This window comes from Balaenoptera borealis (genome assembly GCF_965194805.1).
Source record: "Balaenoptera borealis genome assembly, chromosome: 10".
NCBI lineage: Eukaryota > Metazoa > Chordata > Mammalia > Artiodactyla > Balaenopteridae > Balaenoptera > Balaenoptera borealis.
The window spans coordinates 98,782,982-98,794,445 of NC_138874.1; the positions used below are offsets into that span (position 1 = coordinate 98,782,982).

Sequence of the window (11,464 nt, forward strand, 5' to 3'; positions counted from 1 at the left end):
TACTTTCTCAAAAAGATCAGGAACCATGTGTGCAGAGAACACCTTGGAACCAGGGGGTCCAAAATGCTGTCTCAGCTGGAGATTTTTATATTCTCCTGGTCATGTAGGCATCCTTCTGCTAAGTGACCAGCCTCAACAGCAGAGCCCTCCAGGAGTCTCACCGAGACCAGATGCAAGTTGTCAGTCTCACTGTTATACATAAAAAGTGCTGGCACCCAGCCCTGAAACTCCTCAGACCCAGGATTACAAAGCAACACTATTCTTTTTTTTTTTTTTTTTGAATTTTTGCATTTTATTTTATTTATTTTTTCATACAGCAGGTTCTTATTAGTCATCCATTTTATACATATTAGTGTATACATGTCAATCTCAATCTCCCGATCCATCACACCACCACCACCACCACTGCCGCTTTCCCCCCTTGGTGTCTGTACATTTGTTCTCTACATCTGTGTCTCAATTTCTGCCCTGCAAACCGGTTCATCTGTACCATTTTTCTAGGTCCACATATATGCGTTAATACATGATATTTGTTTTTCTCTTTCTGACTTCACTCTGTATGACAGACTCTAACTCCATCCACATCTCTACAAATGACCCAATTTCGTTCCTTTTTATGGCTGAGTAATATTCCATCGTATATATGTGCCACATCTTCTTTATCCATTCGTCTGTCAGTGGGCATTTAGGTTGCTTCCATGTCCTGGCTGTTGTAAACAGTGCTGCAATGAACATTGGGGTGCATGTACCTCTTTTAATTACGGTTTTCTGTGGGTATATGCCCAGTAGTGGGATTGCTGAGTCATATGGTAATTCTATTTTTAGTTTTTTAAGGAACCTCCCTACTGTTCTCCATAGTGGCTGTATCAATTTACATTCCCACCATCAGTGTATAAGGGTTCCTTTTTTTCCACATCCTCTCCCGCATTTGCTATTTCTTGTCTTTTTGATGATAACCATTCTGACAGGTGTGAGGCAATATCTCATTGGGTCTTGATTTGAATTTCCCTAATGATTAGTGATGTTAAGCACTTTTTCATAAAACTATTGGTCATTTGTATGTCTTCTTTGGGAAAGTGTCTATTCAGTTCCTTTGCTCATTTTTAATTGGATTATTTGGGTTTTTGGCTTTTGGTTTATATGAGTCCCCTATGTATTTATTTAGTATCGTTAATATACAAAGAACTACACATGTTTAATGTGTGCAATCGATTGTAAGCATTTACCACATTTTGTTTATCCGTTCATCCAACCGGGGACACTTGGTTGCTTTTACATTTTGGCTGTGGTAAAAAGCACTGCTATGAACATGGGTAGACATATATCTGTTTAAGTCCCTGCTTTCAGTTCTTTTGAGTATACTCCGAGAAGTGGAATTGCTATATTGAATAGTAATTCTATTTTAATTTTTTTGAGGAAATAAGTAGATGAATACATTTTAATTTTTAAATTTATATATCTTAAATTATTAGTTAGGAGTGACATTTAGAACAGTTTTATGGGTCTTGGCATTTCTTTTTTTTTTTTTTTTTTTAGAACACTACACAAATAGTTTATTTATTTATTTACGGCTGTGTTGGGTCTTCGTTTCTGTGCAAGGGCTTTCTCTAGTTGTGGCAAGTGGGGGCCACTCTTCATCACGGTGCACGGGCCTGTCACTATCGCGGCCTCTCTTGTTGCGGAGCACAGGCTCCAGACGTGCAGGCTCAGCAATTGTGGCTCACGGGCCTAGTCGCTCCACGGCATGTGGGATCCTCCCAGACCAGGGCTCGAACCCGTGTCCCCTGCATTAGCAGGCAGATTTTTCAACCACTGCGCCACCAGGGAGGCCCCGGCATTTCTTTACTTGTGACTTATGAGTACATATTTTTGAACATTTGTAATTTTTATTAATATTAATAATAGTAACTATTTCCTCTTATGGAAGTTGCAAGTATTTTTCCATTTATTATTTACTTTTTACTTCATTAAAGGTGATATATTTACTTCATTACTACATTTACTTCATTAAAGGTGATATATCTATTTGTGTATGTATTTATTTTAGAAGTGGGGTGAGAGGAATGGAACGATTCTTTCTAAAATAAATATGTGCAATATGAAAATTCAAAGTTCATATGCTGACACGAAGCACAGCCTGACAGAAGTGGTTTCCAAAGGACAGCACATCTGGCATTTGATTCTTTGTCTTTGCCATGATCCTTGACAAGCAGGCACACCTGTTCACAGCCTGAGTTCCCTCTGCCCAGCATTTAAGGAAGATGTTCTTGCAGGAAAAGCAGTAAATCTACAGGAGAGATGCCCATAAAGTCTCATTCAGGATGCTTAATGTGAGAGATTTTGGTGGAAAAAGAAAATTCCAACTATATTGTCACTAAGGTGTTTGAGGAATAGGCAGTCAAGTCTTGATTAATGAGCATTTCCTACATCATTTATGCCCAACCGCTCTGCAGCTTACTTCTGCAAACTCTAATACAAGGCCTCAGAAGAAATACTATTTTCTCTGGTTTTGAGTATTTCTCAAATAGTATTTCTCTTTGTCTCCTATGTCCACTACTACTTTCTAGGTCACACAGAGAGCAGTCAGGTTACCAAAAGAGTAAAAGAATTATCAGGCTTAAAAAACAAACAAGACAAAGAAAAACCAAACAACTCTTAAATATGAAAGGTCTGCTTTAAACCTTAGCCCACAGATGTCATCAGATTTCTTAAGGTTCTTTTTCTTGATCTCTGAACTACCAGTTAACTCTGTTTTTCCTACTCACAACTCAGTAGTGGCATCCATATGAATTAGTCAAACTCAAAGGCAGGTGGGAAATCTGTATCTTTGCTTTAATCTTAAAATCATACCCACTCCTTTACAACAGTGTTTCTCAAACTTTTTTTCATTATTATCCCTCAAAAGAGCCCTTTTAGACAATTTTTCCTAATCACCCTCCTCCAATGAAATTTTAATATCATAGATATACTATGTATCTGTTTATGTATTGTGTGTGTGTGTGTGTGTGTGTATATATATATATATATATATATATACAGTAAAAGAGTAAGGTTTTTTTCACCATCGCGCTCTGGCAAGAATAAATTTTTGCCCTCATGAGGGCAATATCACCTGTATTGAGAATGAATGATCTATGTGTTTTCTCTAAACAGCCCTTTAGAATCACAGAATCTCAGAAATATAAGGAAACGTATTGTTCTGCTGATTGAATTGTCCTTACCCATTGATTTGTAGTAGACCCATCTGGGAAGACTCTTTTAAAATACAAAGGCTGGGCCTGGATCTAAGATGTACTCTCTCAGACTCTCTGAATTTGGGATGTAAGTGCACACTTCAAATTTTGAACCGCTCATCGAGTCCAATCTTCACTTATTAATAACTTTTAAAACAGCTTACATTTATTGACTACTAATGATGTACCAGGCCCCCTGTCCTGATTCTCTATCTCAGATTGCTTAAAGTAACCCTATGATTTAGGTATTACTATTGACATTATTTCTTTTTTACAGTTGGGGAAAGTGAGACATAAAGAAAGGAATTAAGAAATTCACCCAGAGATACACAACTAGTCCAGGCAATCTGACGCCAGAATCATCACTCTTTATCATTTGTCCACACAGCCACGCAACCACCCTTATGCATAAATCGTCCACTGAGGTGTCACTTTCTTGTAAAAGAGACACACACAAACGATTCACCTTATACTTCTGGATAAAACTATGTTTTAAGAGAAAAAGCATGGGATTTAGAGTCAAGTAAATTCTAGTTGGAATTTTAAATCCTCCATTTTCTTAGTATGTTACTTGGGAATTTCTTTTTTTAGTTTATTATTTTATTTATTTATATTTGGCTGCACTGGGTCTCCGTTGCTGCATGCAGGCTTTCTCTAGTTGGGGTGAGCAGGGGCTACTCTTCGTTCTGGTGCACGGGCTTCACATTGCAGTGGATTCTCTAGTACAGCACGGGCTCTAGGTGGCGTGGGCTCAGTAGTTGTGGCACACGGGCTCAGTAGTTGTGGCTCGCGGGCTCTAGAGCGCAGGCTCGGTAGTTGTGGCGCACGGGCTTAGTTGCTCTGTGGCATGCAGGATCTTCCCGGACCAGGGCTCGAACCCGTGTGCTCTGCATTGGCAGGTGGATTCTTAACCACTGCGCCACCAGGGAAGCCCTATTTATTTACTTATTTATTTATTTACTTTTTTTGGCTGTGTTGGGTCTCTGTTGCTGCATGCGAGCTTTCTCTAGTTGTGGCGAGCGAGGGCTACTCTTTGTTGAGGTGTGCAGGCTTCTCATTGTGGTGGCTTCTCTTGTTGTGGAACATGGGCTCCAGGCGTGTGGGCTGCAGTAGCTGTGGCACAAGGGCTCAGTAGTTGTGGCTCGCGGGCTCTAGAGCACAGGCCCAGTAGTTGTAGCTCACGGGTTTAGTTGCTCTGTGGCATGTGGTATCTTCCTGGACCAGGGATCAAACCCGTGTCTCCTGCATTGGCAGGCGGATTCTTAACCACTGTGCCACCAAGGAAGTCCCGGGAATTTCTTAACCTCCTTGAGCCTCAAAATCTTCACTTGTAAATGGGCTTAATGGCACTTTGTAAATAAGGTTGTTTGGGGGGATAAAATGAGAAAACATGTATAGAAGTCCTAGGCTAGTGAACACACAGCAGGTAGCTAATAAATATTTGTTCTCTTTCCCCTTCCTTCTTTGTCTCTGCTTTAACATGTCCAGTGAAAATAAGCTCACTGCCTACATAATGAGGAAACTAGAGGAGAGTAACATTTCCTAGTGGCCAGTGTATGATCTACCACATTTCCCAACAAGGGCACTCGGGGATACTGGTGACCATTCTTCACAGATGCATAACCAAAGTGTAATCGATGTGTGTAATTTATTTTTGCAACCACTGAGCAGTCACATAATTAAGGTAATGAGCAAGAAGTAAGAGGTGAGCTTAACATTAAACTGAAGAAAAGAACACTGAAAGAACATTGCCCTTTGAGGATACAAGAGAATGCTATGAGGGCAGTAAGCAGGTCTTGTCAAGAAGTAACAGAGGATATAAGAGTGACCAAGCAATGTTGTGAAAACTCTGGGATGCTTTCATGGATATTATACGTCATGGATTAGGTTCCTCAGGGGATAGGCTCTGAGATGCAGATTTGCATCCAGGAGATTTATTGGAGAATGTTATCAAGACATAACCTATAGGGAAAAACAAGTAGAATTATGAAGAAGGAGGGATTGAACCATGATACGGTCACGACAGTGTCCTCAGCTGATTCCCATAGGGAGGAAGTGTGAACTTGGGTGAGGTAGCTCTCTTTAGCTAAGGGCAGTTCTCAGAGAGCAACTCAGCTGAGAGCTGTCGGCTGCCAACAGCGTCAGCAACTGGGAGAACGACTCTCTCAGGCCTAAATGTGCGAGTGGACAGGGCTGGGGTGCACCATAGCATCCACTACAGTCTAACCCCTTGAGTTAATTGGATTCACTTGCTTTGGACAATAATTTCTGGGAACATCTCCTTCAAGGTTCTAGTTGATCTTTTGTCCTGGAAAAGAGTCATACTCCTAGAGCCCTTGGTGGTGAATTAATTCTTTAAACCTAGGACTATTTCCTCATGAACCTCCTGATTTCATTGAGTGGTATCTTTGTATCTCCTCTGTAGAAAAATCTAATTTACTTGTATAAGAAGACTAATAGAGAATAGATAAGAATGGGAAGAAGTGGAAAAATAGGGTCCACTTTCAAAATTTATGCAGCTGAATAAAGTAAATGAGGTGTGAGTCGGGGATAGAACATAGAGAAGGCCAGTGGTAGAGAAAAGGGAAGGTGGCCTCTGTGGAGGATGAGGATTGGGATAGCGAGAGAGGAAGTGACGGGCTTCGAGGGGTATGACGTGGAGAGCGGTAGCGGGAGTGTGCACCAGTGTGAGATCTGGTCATCCATTCGTGGGAGATTTTAAATCAAATTATTGGGTGTCTGTACATCTTTGGTATGAAATCTGGACTGGCCCAGCGGAGAGGTTGACTTGGTAAGAGAACTGAATGAGGCTAGTCCTATGGATCTTTGCGGGGAAATAGGCAGATTGCTCTGGTGGATGAGACAGGGGCCTTCCTGGCCCTTCTCTTCCATGGTCCCTTCTCTGGGTGGGGTGGGGTGAGGTGGGAGGCATTCCTTTCCCTCTGATACCTACTCTCCTGTATCAGCCCACAAATAGATTTTCTTTTGCCCCCAAATAATAATAATAACAACAACAACAAACCCAAAGCTATGCATTTTGATTCATACAAATCTGTGCCCTGCTCCCAGCCAGGCCTCCTTGCTAAGAGAACTGAAGGACGCGAGGCTGCCCAGACTAAAGTTGCTGATCTTCTCCCAAAAGTCTCCCTGCTGAGGCTTTAACAAGTGAAAATTTGCTTTTTAAGAAAGTGCCTTGCAAAGGGCAGCCCTGTATTTCTCTGTGACTTGAGCAATGTCATTGCTGACCAGAGAATTGAAGGACGCGAGGCTGCCCAGACTAAAGTTGCTGATCTTCTCCCAAAAGTCTCCCTGCTGAGGCTTTAACAAGTGAAAATTTGCTTTTTAAGAAAGTGCCTTGCAAAGGGCAGCCCTGTATTTCTCTGTGACTTGAGCAATGTCATTGCTGCCCAGAGAATGGAGAGAGAGGGGATTTACTGCTTAAAGGGCTTCTCAATAAGTCACCGGCCTCAGCAGAGATGCATATCCATAATTTATGGAGGAAGAGATCAATCACTAGAAAATACATGCTGCCCATTCAGGTGAGCCGTTGGCCTCCGAACTATCAGTCCATCACGCTGAACTGAAGGGTCTGGGCCAAGGACACCTGGTACTGCCTTTCTCTGCCACTGGCTTTTAGGGCACAGACAGGAATTTTGTCATTGTCTCTGAGGCTTTAAGACCTATAAACGAGGCAGGGTTTGGAAAATAGGCTCATATAGGGGAAAATAGGAGAGGAAGAGGGGTCTACACTTCATCAGGTCTATCTTAAAGGGACAAGCTCTCAGCTATTCCTGCAGGTGATGGGGAGGCACGCAGGAATCAAGTCTTCTATGTGTGGCCAGAAATGAGATCTGGAGATTGAAGGCTGGCGGTCAAGCTGAGGATACAGAGACATACGATGAGCATTGGCTTATCTAATTAACTTGCAAAATAAGAGGAAAGGGCAAGAGGGAGACTGAAGGGAAAACAAGAGAGCAAGTGAAGGACAGAAGTCACCACAGAAGAAAAATGAAAGTGAATTCTTTACTCATTAAAGAATCAAAGGGAGCAAGAGGAGGTTGAAACCTAGAACTGTAATATGCCTAGAATTGCTCAGCGGTCTGGCAAACTTGGCCCAAATCTAATGTTATTCTCATTTTCAAATGCTCAGGAGTTCTAAGAGGTACCTGCTTTCTATCCCTGTAATTTATGGAAATGGAAAAACCCAGACACCAGAGCAGGTCGGCAGACATTCACGTCCCACTGGCCTGCGCTCCAGCTGGTTCTTCAGACCACACAGGTCCTTTCAGGCCCTCTGGAGAGGAGGAAGGCTTTGGCCAATAGGAGCAGCTGGGAGATATTTCCCTCTCCTGCTCCCATTGAGGCATACTATAAGGACCCTTATGGACTGAAGTGAGAAGTATCCCGCCAGTATTCTTTGTTCTTTCGTTCAGGACTCCCAGAAGAAAACACACCCACTCCTCCCCTAATACAACCTGCTCACAGAGACATCATTTCCACCAAGATAGCAGTGGAATTTCTTCTCCTCTGTGTTTTTACATTTTAACTGAGACCAAGCCCTAAGTCTGAAAGAATGAGTTGCTAAGAGTGGGATTTTAGTAATAGCCAGCCTTATGAGTAGGCTGGGCCCCAGGCAAACCACTTTTGATGTGACCTATAGACACTGAAGGATCCAGCCTCTGCCCAGGTCGACTTATATCCACTTGTGATATTTGTCTCTCTCCTCAAACATACCACCATCTCATCAGTCCCAGGACCTTTGCACATGCTCTTCTATATGGAGCTCTCTTCTGCCACTCTTCACATAGTTAATAGTCCAGATTAGCCTTTATATCCCAGGACAAATGTCACTCCTTCAGGGAAATCCTCCCTGCCTCCCAAGACAAGGTCAGGCCTCCCTACTAGAGACTCCCCAGTACCATGCACCACGCCTCCATTTCTTCTTTGTCCTGAAGGCCTCAGATCACAACAAGCTTGACAGTTTCCGGCTACCTAAAGAAGACCAGTGTGGCTAGGGTATAGTGGGCAGGAGGGCTGAGTAGGTTAGAGAGGCAAATTAACCAGGCCCATGAAAGCTTAATTCAGGATTTTAGTCTAAGGGCATTCAGAAAACACTGCGGGTTTTAGGCAGTGGAGTGGATTCATATTGTTAATGATTACTCCAGCTACTGGGTGGAAATGGATAGAGGTAGGAGGCAACCTTAGAAGCAGGGAGATTCGTTGGAACACTATTGTGATGGGGATATATAGTGAGTTGTACCAGAGGTATTTAGTGGAGGTGCAGAGGCGTAAATGGATTCAGTGTACGTTTGGGAAGAAGGTACCAACGACGTATGCGTAGATTGAATGTGGTGTTTGAGGGAAAGAGAACTAGCTTTTGACTTGAGTAACCAGTAAATGCGACGTTGTTTACTGACATGAAGATTGATAGGAGTAGGGAAGTGAGGGAAATCGATGCTGTTTCAGTAAGTTAAATTTCAAGGCTTTTAGACATGGAATTGCTAGGGAAGGTCAGAGCTGGAAAAAGATATTGTGCCATTATTGATCTATAGATTGGTTTACCAGGGCCAGGGTTGCTACTTGAGGACAGTGGAGGAAGGGGATGACATCAGTGTTTGCAAGTGAGTGGGCTTGTAGAACCATGGAGCCTGACTGAGCGAGAAGGGTAAAAAGGACCCGGGAGCAGTGAGAATAGGGGAAACGTGATAGCGTAAGAGGACTGAAAGTAACAGTGAGGTTATGTGATTGGTCACATGGGAGATTCCAAGTAGGCGAGATGGAAGCATGGAAGATGGTTGTCAGAGAGTGGATTTAACGGGCAGAGACCTTACACGTTCCAAATCCCAAGCCTTTGCTATGCTGGTGGTGTTGCTCTGCTCCAAAATATCTTTCCTCCTTTTTCGGCACCCGTCCATCCGTGGATGTTGTTACCCACTCTATAACTTTAAACCAGCTTGATGTGCCTGTAGGCTGCCTACACATTGACCATTAAGTGGTCGCTGGGCAGGCTCCAAAGCCATTTGTGAACGCCTTCCCACGTCACTTCCTGCTGCTGTAACTCTGCTTGATTTCTCACCCTGTGGAACTCTGCTGGGCTCTTACCCTCTTTGCTCTGGTCTAGATTCTTGGTTCCATGCAAGATCATGCCTTCTGCTCTGGATTCTCTCGGATGGTAACCACTGCCCCAGTTAGCTTTTTGGAACTAAGTCTCTGGCTGGCATGGCACCCCACTGGCTCTGCCTGGTTCTCCACAAGGGAGAGGATTAGAAAACGCCCACAACTCCCTCCACCATCCCTTCCCCAGAGGCTTCTCTAGCAGGTGCCATTGCCCTACTGATGAGCTCCTCCTCCCGTTTCCTCTCTACACCTGGGAATATGTTCCCACTAGCTTTGTAAACATACGCCTCTGGCGTGCTTTAACTGTTGGTAAGACTCTTATTCTGCTCCTTATTCCCTTTTTATTTTAACACCTGTATATGAAATTTGATCTCGATCTTTTTGTCATTCATTTTTATATGGAATTGGTTGTTTTCCTTCCTTAACTTCATGGCTCTAGAGCTCCCTCTTCTGCTGTTTTTGTGAAATGTTCACAATATGTTGCCTTCCTTACTGAAAATCCCGCTCTGGTCTCCCCTCCTTTCATCAGGACTTTCTTTCCTCCTTGCCTCTATTAACCCTGTGCTGCTCACTTTGGATCTTATTCCCGGCAGTAAGTCACTGTGAGGTGTGGTCTTAGAAGGAATTTTGTCTGGTTAGCTTTGAGAGTTCGTGGGGCCCTGAATGCCAGACCCGTGAGAGCTCACCACTTGAACACAGGCTGGCAGAGTCTGAAAAACTCCTGGTCTCACCAGTTGTTCTCAGGTTGGCCCTCCAGCTTCCAGTGAACACCTGTCTGCTTGTTTGGGAGATTGTGGCATGCGTCAGATGCCCCACTGCTTTCCTTTGCTTTCCCCCGTGCAGTTGTGAATACAGTTCAGGTCTTGGAGTTGTTGGTGGTTTGGCGCCACTTACTCATACTTACTGTTTATGAAGATACTTGGTCAACTAGCTTTTTTGTAGATGTTGACTATAAACTTGGGAGAGTTGGAGTTTTTCCTACCTAATTGCTCTGCTTAATTTTACAGGTGTACTTGGCGAAATGACAAAATAATGCCACCACTGCCATTATTCCAGACTCCCTTGGGTTATCTGTTTAAGCCTTTTAACAACCCTCTGAGGTACTTACCATTATTATTCCTATGATATAGATGAGGCAACCAGAACCTGGAGAGGTTAAGCAGATTTCCCAATTTCAAGTATTATAAGTGGTAGAAATCAGATGGGAATCCAGACATTCTGCCTGTGCAGCACACACTACTAACCACTCTGCAAGGCTGCTTTTAAGTGTCATTAAGCCATCAGAGGGATGAGTAGAAATTGGACAAATGAGCAGTAGGGAGAAACCTGTTCTGGGTTGAAAGAACAGAATAGACAAAGGCCCTATGGCTTCCCTGCTTCTGAGGAATTAGAAGAAGCCAGTGTGGCTACAGACTTGTGAGACACGAGGTGATGCATAAAAAGGAATCAAAGTAGATTATTCAGGACGCTGCAAGCCATGGAAGAGACTTTGGATTTTATCCTATATGCAATGCAAAGTCATCAAAAAAGCTGCATGCAACATTCTGACAGAGCTTGGAGGAAGGACCGCTCTGCTCCACTTAAAGAATTAAGTTAGATATCTTTGTTGTTTTTTTTCTTCCAGTTTTATTGATACATAATTGACATACAGTACTGTATAAGTTTAAGGTATACAACATAATGATTTGACTTACATACATCATGAAAAGATTACCACAGTAAGTTTAATGAACATTTGTCATTTCATATAGATACAAAAGAAAAGAAAAAGAAAAAATATTTTTTCCTTGTGATGAGAACTTTAGGACTTATTCTTGTAACAACTTTCATATACAACATATAGCAGTGTTAATTATATTAATCATGTTGTATTACATCCCTAGTACTTATTTATCTTGTAACTGGCTGCTTTCTTCACCATACATAGATATTACGTAATTATTGACTGTATTCCCCACACTGTACATTTCATCCCCATGACTCATTTATTTTGCAACTAGAAGTTTGTACCTCTTAATTACCCTCAGCTATTCACTCATCCCCTCACCACCCTCCTCTAAATTAGGTATCTTTGGACCTAAAGAATGATTTAACCAGAGAGGAGATGGATGAAT

General features: G+C 42.6%; 1 long non-coding RNA gene across 1 annotated transcript; it reads left to right on the plus strand.

Moving 5' to 3' along the window:
* Positions 1 to 831: 831 nt before the first annotated feature.
* Positions 832 to 3,313, plus strand: LOC309635616. Its single transcript, XR_014248933.1, has 3 exons — positions 832 to 1,502; positions 1,829 to 1,973; positions 2,014 to 3,313. It is a non-coding gene; the product is annotated as an uncharacterized lncRNA (long non-coding RNA).
* The last annotated feature ends 8,151 nt before the right edge of the window (positions 3,314 to 11,464 follow it).